General features: G+C 51.3%; 1 protein-coding gene across 2 annotated transcripts in view; it reads right to left on the bottom strand.

The window, feature by feature from the left end:
- KPNA1 (karyopherin subunit alpha 1) overlaps positions 1-7,621 on the bottom strand; it is a 54,601-nt gene extending 46,980 nt beyond the window's left edge. For both annotated transcript variants that reach the window (XM_087757429.1, XM_087757431.1), the window contains exon 1: positions 7,531-7,621. The gene's annotated coding sequence lies outside the window, so the exon portion shown is untranslated. The remainder of the gene's footprint in view (positions 1-7,530) is intronic.
- Positions 7,622-13,029: the final 5,408 nt, after the last annotated feature.

Raw genomic sequence — 13,029 nt, 5'->3', positions numbered from 1 at the left:
TGTTGGCTCTGCCATAGGACTCTAGACCTCCTAGAGAATTAAAGTTTCCTCACAATCATGCTTCTTGCCATCACGCCAAATACCTGCAGCACAGCCTGGACAGATGTTTGAGCAATTCCCTGGGCTCTGGTTACAGGATGCATCATCTTCTGACGCTCTTCGTGAGGGACCAGAAAACCCACCCAATTTAAAATACTACCCTGAAAGCAGCACTTGGTCATTCGTTACTCTCATCAACACACTCCCTACAAATCCAACATTTTGGCCGCAAATGTGTTTGGGTTTTTTTTTTTTCCCCCCATGAAGTCTAGATTTTGGAAAATCCTTCTAATATGCTTTTTGACAATTCTAAGGCAACAGGTTCAGGATGCTAACAGAAGTATTTAAATCTTGTGGAAATAAACTGTCAGCTTTCTTGGAGGTGACAGACAACGAAAGGTCTTCATAATAAAACCATGAATAATATATGGCGTAGAATAATAAAAATATCACCTGGGATTAATCCTATTTCCCTGGAAAAAAACTTCTAGAGCAACATCTTACATCTGCCATCATCCTAGAGAGATGAAAACATGTCCACCAAGTCTCTACACTGTTGACAGTGTTATCTAAGGGGGAAAAAAGAAAATACAGCAAATCAGCAGACTGACTTCTCTCTTCACTGCCACCTCCTGTTGTTTGAAAAACTGGCTCGATCAGATAAATATTTTGGTGAGGCTGTATCTGCTTCTTTTGCAAAATGATTTGACAAAGCATACTGGATTATAGGGGTCTATGGGAACGCCCGTGAGTAGAAACACCCCTATCACCTGAGGCACAAGGGTGTTACTTCCCAATTTCCAATGTCTTCAGACTCTTGTAAAGCTCAGCACATCTAGAGGAAGGGACATTTACCCGTCTCAACTACAAGAAGCCATTGTTCAAGCAAACACAGGCGATTCCTAAAACCTGTGCTTAACTTTCTCTAGCTGTAAAATGGGATTGGGAAACACGTCTCACAGGCACTATAAAATTAACAGTTACAGTATTTGTAAAGACCTGCAAAGTAAGTTTTGCTGACGATAATAGCAGAACCTAGTGCTAACAAGGACACAAACTAATTGTGTGAATTTCTGTGGCTGGGGAAAACTGCAGCAGCAGGCACGAGTGCCATTCACTAGCAGGAACGAGAGACTTCGCTTTATGCGGAAGAGCAGGGACCCACACTCCTGGGGCAACCATCACACAAGAAGGCTGGAGAAGAAACAGACCCACCACCTTCTGCTATCCAAATGGCCAGACAATTAAAGGAGCTTCAAATGTAACATAAGAGTCGTAGCTAAACATGGATAGGACATATAGCCTTCAAACAGGGTTCAGACTTTTAAGGACTTTCTGTCCCAAACTGGAAGTAAGAAGGGGACTTCTTAATGGCATCACTACCCATCTCCCCATCTTTCAAACCTGCTTTATTTTGCAGGCTTCCTAGTCCTATTAGGTTTTTTCCATGCCCAGTAGCATGCCTTAATTCACAACTGTTTCTGTTCTAGCACCTTTATAAACCCGTGAAATAGCAAACCAAGTACTAATCCAGCCGATCTATAGCAAGTTTGGCATGTTCTAGTTCTACGCCACTCGGCAAGTTGGACTGGTACTTGCTTAAAAGCGAGAACAATCTTAAAACAATTAATGCAAGGCCTGAAAAGACATACAATTTTGTACAATATGGAACGTGATATTACAGGCGAATTGAAAGCCTCAATACTGACTGCTGCTTAAAAGCAAACAAAAAAAAGAGAAAAGCAAACAGACTGCGTTAGCTAAACACTGTTGAGGACAATTCCTGAAGGAACTGATACCTGATGTCAAGTTTGTAGAGATGTCACATTTCAACAATGTGACCTCCTCATCTTCCACAGAAGAAAAAACGGCTGAAAAGGTGGTTACAATAAAAATAAACAACCATCATATCAAAGGTATTTCTGCAAAATGACTTATCTCGAAGGGTCAATTGAGTATACCCCCAGTAACATTCAGAAAGATCTTCTGTGCTTACAAAAAACAGGGGTTTTTTTAAGAGATGTGCGTAAAATCAGGCCAACACCAGCTGGCCAGGCTCCTGTTCATCCCTTTTTACACTAAAAACACACCTGAAAGAAACAAAATAATTAAGAAAAAAAATCAATAAGAGATTATACACAGCATATCTAGCACTTCACTATACATTTACTATCACGAAGATACTTCCATGATGTTTTGAGTTCCGTTTTTTAAAGGTCCATTTTGACTTAACAAGGCAGCAGATACAGCTTTCAAAGTTCCAGAAAGCTTTTAATTTGAGCAAGAAGGCAAAAAAACCTGACTCTCAAAGGCAGGTCAACTTAAAAGGAAAACATCTTCAAAATTGTCAGCTGAGCCTTTCTGATTTCAGTTGCAAACACAAAATTCCTTTACTGCACTCAAACTCGTTGCAGTGCAATAAATCTGCTTAAATGAAAAAACCTCACCCTGATTTCTAGAACCCCACCGTCCACAATCAACCTGAAACCAAAAAGTTCCCACAAGTCATAAAACAAAGCAGCTAGTGATGGGGAATTAAAACTTTTCAGCCGCACAGGATTATACTAACATTAAAAAAAAATAACCTCATGTTAACGTGCCTGTCTACACAAAATAACAGAAGTGATTACTCCTGTGTGCCAAACTAAAATGCAATCTGTTTTTCTTTTAAAGCAGAGATTCATCTGTGTTTTGATTACATCCTCCCTGCACCTACAGAATGAACTGATCCACAATGTATTTTCCGTAAGGTCATATCTAAAAACCGTTTGAAAAACAACAGTCATCTCTATTATTCGACAGTCATCATCTGTCAGAAAAAAAAAAAATCATCTTAACATTTCTAACATCCTAACGTGCCCCACACATTCGTTACAAGAGAACAAGAGTGCACCTTTCAGCGTTTCATATCATGCAAATAAGCAATCCCAGACACCATACTTCAAATTAGGTTAAAAATAAACTAAATTATTAATTAAGTTGACTTTGTAGTTTCAAGCAACTTTTGTTCGGTGTTGTGAGTATCAGAAGGCACTGAAACCAAACCTGCCTCCCCGATGACAAATTTGCCTTCAACAAACGTATTGGTTGCTGTGACTCAGCATTATAGAAGGTACGTGTGCGAAAGCACAAAAATAACAGTAAGTCAAAATTCTACTGGTTCCATACTAGCTTTGGACATCAGCAACCAAAAGAGCGACATAATACCGATGTATCAGCCGCCTCAAGCCAAAACCCGCAGGAGCTTTAAAGCCTGATGAGGCTCGCTGCCTCCCTCGTCCCGTTTACACCTAGCACCCCTCCTGCCAGAAGCTCCCAAATCCACCAGGCAGCACATTCACAAAGACACCTCGTTTCCTTCTCATCATTTCTCAACACAAAAAAAAGCAAAACAAGAACACATCGGCAGCTAAAGAGGTGATCGCGTGGAAGCTATACAAAGGAGTCCTGCATCTTTTAAGAGGCAATCTCATCCTGCTTCAGACAAAAAAAAAAAAAAAAAAACCAAAAACCAAACACATCACAACAACCTAATGCTAACCACAACATTATTACCTGACTTTGCTTAAAGGTAAGTTGTGGTTTGTGTGCCATCAAAAGGTGGCCTGTTTGCCAAAATGACATTTTCATATATCAACAGGTGAATTTGCTTTCAATTAGCACTAGATTTGGTAGGCTTACAATGCCTGGTTTGGAGATAAATACATCCAGGATGTTTAGCCACGGGATATTTATTTCTAAAATCAGCATATCACTTATCTATAAGCTCGACTTTATGCCCAGGCTGTAATAAAAGAAAATCAAATAAACGAAGATCTGTGTGTGTCACACCAGTTAGTTTCTCGCAGAACATATGAATCCTCCTGCTGAGCCTGGCAAGCAGTCTGAACTACCAAATAAAAATAGAAAAAGAGAAAATAATTACTCTAGATCATAAGGAAGCTTTCAGCAGCTGGTGACTAGCTACACCTTAAGTCTTATGGCACACTCGTAAAACTCAGAGTCTATTACTCTCTATATACACCCAGGAACACAGTCGTATTTCTTTCAATTCTAATGCTTTTAGCTTCTGCCGCCTCATGACATTAAGCATTAATTATGTTTCAAGAAAGTATTCACTTTATCCCAATTTAAAATTTCTTCTATGTCACTGAACTCCGTTTACTCCTGTCTTACACGAATGGATCAACAGCAGTAACAATGCCATGTCCGATCTACCACTGCTTCCTACCACTTTTTCATACCCTCCTCCTGCTAGCATCCTTTTTAAACCAATTCTCCTGAAATTTACTGTCTGTCACCTGCCTCAGACTACCTCTACTTTTTATCCTCAAAATTAATTATTAAGCCTGCATAACGTTTAATGCAGCTCACGACATTCATGAGGTGGCATAATATAATTTCCAGCCCTACTGTTCTACAGATTTTATATTTAGCAGAGGTTTTCACTGAGTGTTTTGTTTAAACTTACCCTTGCTGTTTTTCCAGAGTTCCTCTACCTTCTTCAAAACTATTAAAAAGTACTGATATTTCTACGGGCCTTGCATCCTACTGCTGGCATTTTGTATTTTGAAAACCCCACATTCATTCTTGGAAGTAACAGAGAGCAGTTCAATCCATTACTTGCTTGACAGACTTCAAAAGCTGTAGCAGACGAAGGATGGGTTTTTTTTCTTCAGAGCAGAAGAAAAACTGACTTGCTACCATATCGCTGCCCCTTATCTCTGCAATTTACATCAGCATTTTTTTTTCATTAGTATTATTATATTCTTTAAACAAGAACTTCCATTAGGCTTTAGCCCCTTAGTCGTATCAGTTCAGCTTGCACTCTTGTTCTCTGAAAAAAGAGGCGGCCTGGTCTTTCTAACTTGTTGTTTGTCCATTGCACCATCCCAGAAGCTCCTGTTTAGGTATTTCAGCCACTCACAACATTTCATCGAGTGAGTAATTCCTTTAACATCTTTTATTTTTCTTGACTTGCTCATAGCCTACCAGGCTCCCTCACACCCCTATTCCCTTTGACCTTCAGAAGTATTTAAACGAATCCACTAAATTCAGCTGTTTGCTGCTGCTCTTCTATTTCCCCTTATGTTTCCAATTTCCATTAAAGCCCCTAACCCTAAATCACATCGCTTTTTTCCTTCTTTTTTATCTGCTATATTTTATGCTTTTTGACATAGACTTGATCTCCATCTTTCTGGAGGGCACTGCTTTACATCCATTAACCTCTCACCTCTTGCCACAAAGTGAGGTTTTGCAACCTAGCAACTTCTTTACTGTTGCCTTTAAAGGTACAGTTTCCTTTTGTGCTCTTAAGGATATGAGTTGAGCCCCCCATCTGCCCCCTCCAGGGCTTGTAAACACTTCAGAAGAAAAATTCCACAATCTTGGGGAGAGACAAACAGAAGGATATCAAAGCAAGCCTGCCAGATACAGGACAGTCTAAAACAAAACATCCCATTCTGTTCACTTTAGCTTATTCAACAGAAAGGGGGGGGAAAAAAGAGCACTGTATGGGAACAGTGAAGTTGAAACAAGACTATCAAACAATCTGGTTAAGTAAACATTTACACTTAGAGGTCTCTATAAAGAACCTTTCAGAAACTGCTACAAGGTCTGACCGTAGTACTTTCAGTTCTCAGAGTGTCTTTGGTCAGTGCTGCTGCCATGGGCTGTTGCTGCCTTTCCCCTTCCAAATGGGCTAAGCTGTGACTTCTCCCGGAATCCGCACTCAGCTGAATATACAGGACCACATATGCAAGCCTGCTCTGAAGACATCACCACAGGGAACATAACATCAGGGGGGGGGGAAAAAAAAAAAATCTAAAAAAAATCAATGGATGGCGCACACTGACAGCAAAAGGTAAGCATCGTGGTACAGTGTTAGAATGAGTGATGGGATGTAACGAAAACTCCGCTTAGAAGTTTTAGAGAGGGGGAGAAAGAAATTCCCAAGCCCTCAAAACAGCCATGTTTCTTGGAAGTGAAGCATCATTGCAGCTGTTTGAAAGATTATGACAAGGGAACCCATTCTGAGAAAAACCTCTACCTCACATGTCATCTTGTGTTACCATGCCTCAAGCTACTCTTCATCTTCCCTCTGCCTGTGGGTATGTCTAAAGGGTAATTAAAAGGTGCAACCACAGCTCAAGTAGAAACAAACTTGTTTTGAACCAGCTTGTTCACATGTCAATGCACGTGGTAATGTGGCAGGGACAGCAACATAACGAAGTTACAATGAAAACCAGGACAGATACGCCACAAATCAGTTTGATTCAAACTATTCATTTACACAGCGTTCTATTAACTGTTCTATTCTAACTATTAATTGCCACAGGTATAGACAAAATAGCTTTAAAAACGCCAGTTTCTAGGAAAAAAAAGTTGCAATCCCATTTCTGGATAGCTGACAGCCGTATCCCAACTTTGTTAAGTCTTTCGTTAACGTCAAGCAGCCAGAGCACAAAACAGCGGACAAAAACATCCAGAGAACCGGCAGCTTGAATAAAGGCTAAAGAGACCATGAAACACAACCATTCAGCACCGTTTGGGAATTCTGCAGAAACAGGAGCCCAGTATTTTCACGGCTCATGACCTATCTTTGCAGCCTAGAGTTTCAGTTTTCACGAAACGCCCTCAAGAGGCAAAGCTTAAAATCAGCCTTACGTGGATTCTTGGGTGAGCAATCCGAATTTAAAGATTATGAATGGGACGAGCTTCTGCTGGCGGTAAGGCCTCCAGAGACAGGGCAACTGGGGACGGCCAGCATGGCTACGGAGAGAGCACGAGCCCTTGGTGGCATACAGGCAGGCAAAGCGATCCTGCTGTGGCCGGGGTGACGCGAGGCCACGAGGCGACGTTTGCAGGGAGCAGGCACAGCTTTTACGGGATCAGGAGGGGAAGGACAACCGGGGGAGCTCGGAAGACCCAGGAGAAAGCTTCCCTTCCCGCCCCCGCCGGGATCCGGCGCTGCCCCTCCTCTCGCCCCGTCCCGCCACAGGACGGCGGGGCCGGGCCCGCCCTTGCGGCGCGGACCTCTCCGCCTCCCCGCCGCCGCGCTTCTGAAGCCGGAGCCCGGCGCTTCCGCAAGCCCCGCCGCCCCACCGGCCCCGCGGGGGGCCCCCGGGGCAGGACGGGCCTCCCGGGAGCCCCCCTCTGCCCCCGCCGCCGGGCCCGGCCCCTCAGCTCGCCCCGGCCGGGCGGCAGGCGACCGGCCCCGGCTCCCGCCGCGCCGGCCGGCCCCGCCCCGCCCCGCCCGCCCCCGCCTGTTGCACGCGCGCAGGCCGGGGGCTGCCGCAGCCGGCGGCACCCCCAGCCCCGGGCCTCCCGCACCCCGGTCGCCGGGGACCCGTCCCTCCTCCCGCAGCCCGGCCCCGCTCACCGCCCGGCTGCCTTTATCCCCCCCACCCTCCGCCGGCTCGGGCTCGGCTGGGCTCGGCGCGGGCCCGGCAGCGGGGCTCCCGGCAGCGGCCCCCCCCCCCCGGCCCGTACCTGCTGCCGGCGCGGCGCGGCCCGGCGCTGTCTCCTCACGGGGCCGAGGCGCGCGAGCGCCGCTCCCTCCCTCCCTCCCTGCCTGCCCAGCGCTGGCTGGCGACGCCAGTGCGCATGCGCCGAACACCCTGCGTCACTTCCGGCGTCCCCGCAGCGCTCGCTGGGAGGCAGAGCCCTTCCGCCGGGCGGGGCGGGGCGAGCCCGGCCGGTGGCGGCGGCCGCCCCCGGCGCGGCAGCAGCGCCCACCCCAGGACGGCGACAGCGGCGGGCCGCGGCCCCGGGAAAGACCACAGCTCCCGGCGTGCGCCGCGCCCCCCGCGCAAGCGGGAGGGCGGTGGCGCGCCGCGGGGCATGCCGGGAGTTGTAGTCCGCGCAGCCGGGAGGGCCTGGGGAGCGGGAGGAGGCGCCGCCTGAGGGGCGGTGGCGGCGGCCGGGGGGGTGGCAGCCGCCGAGAAGGCGGCGATGGCGGGCGGGCGCTGCTCTGCGGAGCCTTAGGGCGGCGTTAGGCCGCGGGCCGTCAGCTGCCGCCTGTCCGCGCTGCCGCAAGGGAGCTTCGTGACAGGCAGCGGCGAAAAAGACAGGAACCCCCCCCGGGGGCTCCCGCAGCCCGGGGTAACCTAACGAGCTGGTGTTCCCGCCTTAACTCATGCCTCCCGCCGTGCGGGGTGCCTGGCCGTGGCCTCGGTGGCACCGCGGCCCCGCGAGCGAAGCTGCGTCGCCACCTCACCGGCGATCGTACGGTGTCAGAGGGAGCGCGGCAGCCGCAGACGCGGCGGTGGGCGCGGGTGGTGTCGTTGGCACGAAAAGCCGCAATGGCTGTAGCCAACCGTGTACGTGTTGAGATAGATACCTACGTACGGTCGTGTGACAGCAGCTCGCCTGCACGCCCGCAAAGGGAGACGACGGCAGCACCCTGCCGGGCTGCTCCCAGCCCGTCCCAGGAGCCATCAGCCCACCAAAGGCCCATCTCCGCCGTCCCAGAGGAGCACAAGGGCACGATGGCCGGCGGGAACCCAAATTACGGACTCGGAGGAAGGGAGGCCCCGTCCGGGCCCCTCCCGGGGCTGTCCCAGGGGAGCCTCGGGCCCCGAGCACCTTCAGGGCCGGGGGGTCGCTGCGTTCGGGGGGTGGGACACACGATGGGATGCAGGGGGAGAGCGTCGGGATCGCACGGGACTCGTCAGGGGAGGAACCGAAGGCGGGAAAGGGAGGGATGCAGGCGATTCGTGGAGGAACAGAGGGGTACGGGAATAAAAAGGTGCGGTCGCGTGTCGATGGTTTGTGACGGTTTGCCCGGCCGTGCCCGGCGCTGATCAGCGCGGCCTGTCCCGTCTTCTCATGGAGCTCCCTTCCCGCTTTGCCCTGGGCGAGGGACTCTCGTTACCACACGCAGGAGGTGCGGGGGGAGTCTGGGTGCCGGCGGCTGGGACTTGTGCCCATGGGACAGCACCTGGCGTGGGCAGGCAGGCAAGCGTGTGAGCGGCAGCGAGGATGCAGCTGAACCAGCCGGCGAGGGGGCCTGGGGGCTGGGAGGGGGCTGCGAGGGAGGAGCTGGCTGCCAGGGGGACTGGGGGGTCCTGTCCAGCTGTGGAAGAGGCTGGGGAGCCTGGGGGTCACAGAATCACAGGATCGTTTAGGTTGGAAAAGACCTTTAAGATCATCGAGTCCAACCGTTAACCCAGTGCTGCCAAGTCCACCACTAAACCATGTCCCTAAGCACCACATCTCCCTGGCTTTTAAATCCCCCCAGGGATGGGGACTCAGCCCCTGCCCTGGGCAGCCTGGGCCAGGGCCTGACAGCCCTTTGGGGGAAGAAATGTTTCCTAGTATCCAACCCAAACCTCCCCTGGCGCAGCTTGAGGCCGTTCCCTCTCGTCCCATCGCTTGTTCCTGGGGAGAAGAGACCGACCCCCACCTCGCTACAGCCTCCTTTCAGGCAGTTGCAGAGAGCGATGAGGGCTCCCCTCAGCCTCCTCTTCTCCAGGCTGAGCACCCCCAGCTCCCCCAGCTGCTCCTCCCCAGCCTTGGGCTCCAGCCCCTGCCCCAGCCTCGCTGCCCTGCTCTGGCCACGCTCCAGCCCCTCCATGGCCTTCTTGGGGTGAGGGGCCCAGCGCTGAGCACAGCACTCGAGGGGCGGCCTCACCAGTGCCCAGCACAGGGGGACGATCCCTGCCCCGGTCCTGCTGGCCACACCGTTCCTGATACAAGCCAGGATGCCATTGGCCCTCTTGGCCACCTGGGCACACTGCTGGCTCATGTTCAGCTGGCTGTCGACCAACACCCCCAGGTCCTTTCCCGCCAGGCAGCTCCCAGCCGCTCCTCCCCACGCCTGCAGCGGTGCCTGGGGTTGTTGTGACCCAAGGGCAGGACCCGGCCCTGAGCCTTGCTGACCCTCACCCAGTGGCCTGGGCCCATCGCCCCAGCCTGGCCAGGGCCCTCTGCAGAGCCTCCCTGCCCTCCAGCAGATCAACGCTCCCGCCCAGCTTGGTGTCACCTGCGAACTGACTGAGGGTGCCCTCAATCCCCTCGTCCAGATCATTGATAAAGGCATTAAACAGAACCGGCCCCAGCACTGAGCCCTGGGGACACCACTGGTGACCAGCCGCCAGCTGGATTTGGCTCCATTCACCACCTCTCTCTGGGCCCGGCCATCAGCCAGGTTTTACCCAGCGAAGCATACGCCCGTCCAAGCCCTGAGCAGCCAGCTTCTCCAGGAGGATGCTGTGGGAAACGGTGTCAAAGGCCTTACTAAAGTCCACTTTACTAAAACACCCACAGCCTTCCCCTCATCCACTAAGCGGGTCACCTTGTCACAGAAGGAGACCAGGTTGGTCAAGCAAGACCTGTCTTTTGTACACCCATGCTGGGTGTATGAACCGATCCCCTGGTTGTCCCATATGTGCCGCATGATGGCACTCGGGATGATCTGCTCCATAACCCTCCCTGGCACCGAGGTCAGGCTGACAGGACCGTAGCTCCCCGGATCCTCCTTCTGGCCCCTCTTGTAGATGGCTGTCACATTTGCTGACCTCCAGCCAACTGGTCCCTGGGGGCAAGGCCACCACGGGGGAGCTGGCTGCTGGGGGACCAGGGGGACTGGAGAGACAGATCAAGGGGCAGCTACTGGGCAGACTGCCTGAGCCCAGCTGCTGGAGGGAGCCACGCTGTACATATGTGTGTGTGTATATATATATATGTGCTCAACAGCAAACCTCCATCCTGCTCAGCCAGAGAGGGAGGGTGGGATGAGGCCACCGGCGCTGCCTGCGTTTCTGTGAGTGCTCTGTGTGGCCGGCTGTCTATATATGTATATATGTGGTGTATATGTGTGTTTGTGTATGGGTGCCTACTGGGAATACAAGCTCAGCCTGGCTGCTGGTTGGGGCTGAGGACCTGGAGCTGCAGCAGCCTCACCTCTCTCAGGCTACCAGATCTGGCCCGATTTTCCCATATTGATAGATAAGTATATTTGTATACATATCATATGTATACATATACATATGCATATACATATACATATACATCATATACATACATATACATAAATAGACGTATCACACACATATAGATAGGTATATTTCATAGGGCTTCTATATAGCACAGTGTTTCTACTCACAGAATTGAGATAAGGGAGATTAAAGCAGACAGGCAGCAGCTTTCTCCCAAAGCATTTGCATCAAAAAATAAAGATCAGTTCCACTTTTCTTTCAGAGATTTCACGTTTCCCGCACCCTACCAGTAAGCACATCTGTACTGCAGCAGGAGGTCTGGTTACGTTATTGGCTGGCATTCCTGAGATACCTCGAATCAAATCAGCACAGGTCAGGACGGCAGCGGAGATCTGCAAGTTCTCCCATTTTTGCCGAGAGTCTGGTTTCGGGTGCAGCTGAGCTAATACAACGGTGTGCCGCAGGAATTCCCGTTTCCCATCGCCTTCGCTCTTCTGCTCCCTTCTCTCCACCATATCCGCATTTTCAGGGACGGTGAACTACCTTCATTCTGCACGTCTTGCGATACCCTGCCCTAAAAGGCCACCATCTGTGGACACCTTTTTGCCTGCAGGCAAGGATTTGTGAAGCCTGGGGGCTTGTGTTACGTGAGGACGCGAGGCAGGGTACCGAAGAGAGCGAGGCAGGCCCAGGGCAGGCTGCTTGCCTCCGCGGGATCACCAGCCAACACGTAGAAGCAGTAAAAAGCACCACCAGAGTTCAGACTGTCTGGAAGCCTGGAGATCTAAAACCAGGTTGACATCAGAAGGGTAGCTTCATTTCTGACAACAGCTACTTCTGAAGCCCTAAGTATTTTAGTAATCTGGGTTAATTCAGCTGGAGGGAGTTTACTCCTAAACCAGTAATACAGAATTTTGAGAATAATTTTTTTTACTTCATATAAAAGTGAGGCACGCAAGCAGCGTGTTCTTAAACACAGTCTAAACACATGACGACAACATTGAAGGCTGAAGAATGACCCTGAACTGGGGGGGGTGAGGGGTGGAAGTGGACAGGGATCACGTTGTGACTGGGTGAAATTCAGGTTTAGGCATATTACCACTGGCCCCTGCTTTCCCCAGTGCAATGGGATGACAGAAAATGGTATCGCGATAATACAGCCCTATCTAAAAAAGGCCACAGAGCCAGACTGCTAACCATATTTAGCACTACTAAATTACGATTGGCACCAGCAAGCCTTGGTTGTCACCTACTGACATTTTGTTCAGCCCTAAAAATGAAAACACAGTTGCCTGCACTGTTTCAAACGATGAGAGTCACTGGGGACTCGCAGATAGGGAAAGAGAAAGATAAGGCAAAGCAACAAGCTCATCGTGACTTAGGGTCTCAGTGTCGCCACCGCCACAGCCAAAAGCTGTTGTTCTGTGTTTCTGAGGTGGTGAAAAGTGGTCGCGCACGGCAGCAGGGTCACGAGAGGCGTCTTTGCAGCCAGGAGGGGTGAGCAGCCACCAGGGAGAAGCAGCGCCCGCCCCATCTGCACCCCTGCACCTCACTGAGGTGTAGCAGTACCCCTACATCTGTGCTCACCACGAAACTCATGGAACTCACCATGAAATGCTTTAGTGGGTCCATGCTGACGGTAAAACGTGACTGCTCGCCTTTGCCTCCTCAGGTTTGGCTGAGGAGGGGTGACACAGGGAGCTTCACCCTTCAGGCTTCCTCCCAGCGGCTGCTAGGACCCTGTCACTGCGGAGGGGCCGGAGCCGGGGGGTCTCCTGGGGGTCCCTGGGAGGCGAGCGGGCAGATCTGCCCGGCCACTCAGCTCTGGGCCATTCCCGCTCTCCTTCTGCCCACCCCTGCCCAGGCAGCTCAGAAACCCGCCGTCGCCGTCTGCGCCAGCGGCGAGTCGGTGGCGATGGGAGCCAGGGGCACGGCGACAGCTCCAGCGGCAGAGACCGCAAACTGGCGTGGGCACCGAGGGGAGCTAAGTCGTAAAGGGCAAACCTCCGTCAGAGAGCGGCAGGGAGCTGATACAGGGCTCTGGGAAGGG

Source organism: Nipponia nippon, unplaced genomic scaffold (assembly GCF_047370975.1).
Source record: "Nipponia nippon isolate SJK-2023a ecotype South Korea unplaced genomic scaffold, ASM4737097v1 scaffold_2, whole genome shotgun sequence".
NCBI lineage: Eukaryota > Metazoa > Chordata > Aves > Pelecaniformes > Threskiornithidae > Nipponia > Nipponia nippon.
The sequence above is the reverse complement of the archived record's forward strand: the minus strand, read 5'-3'. Positions and strand labels throughout refer to the sequence as shown.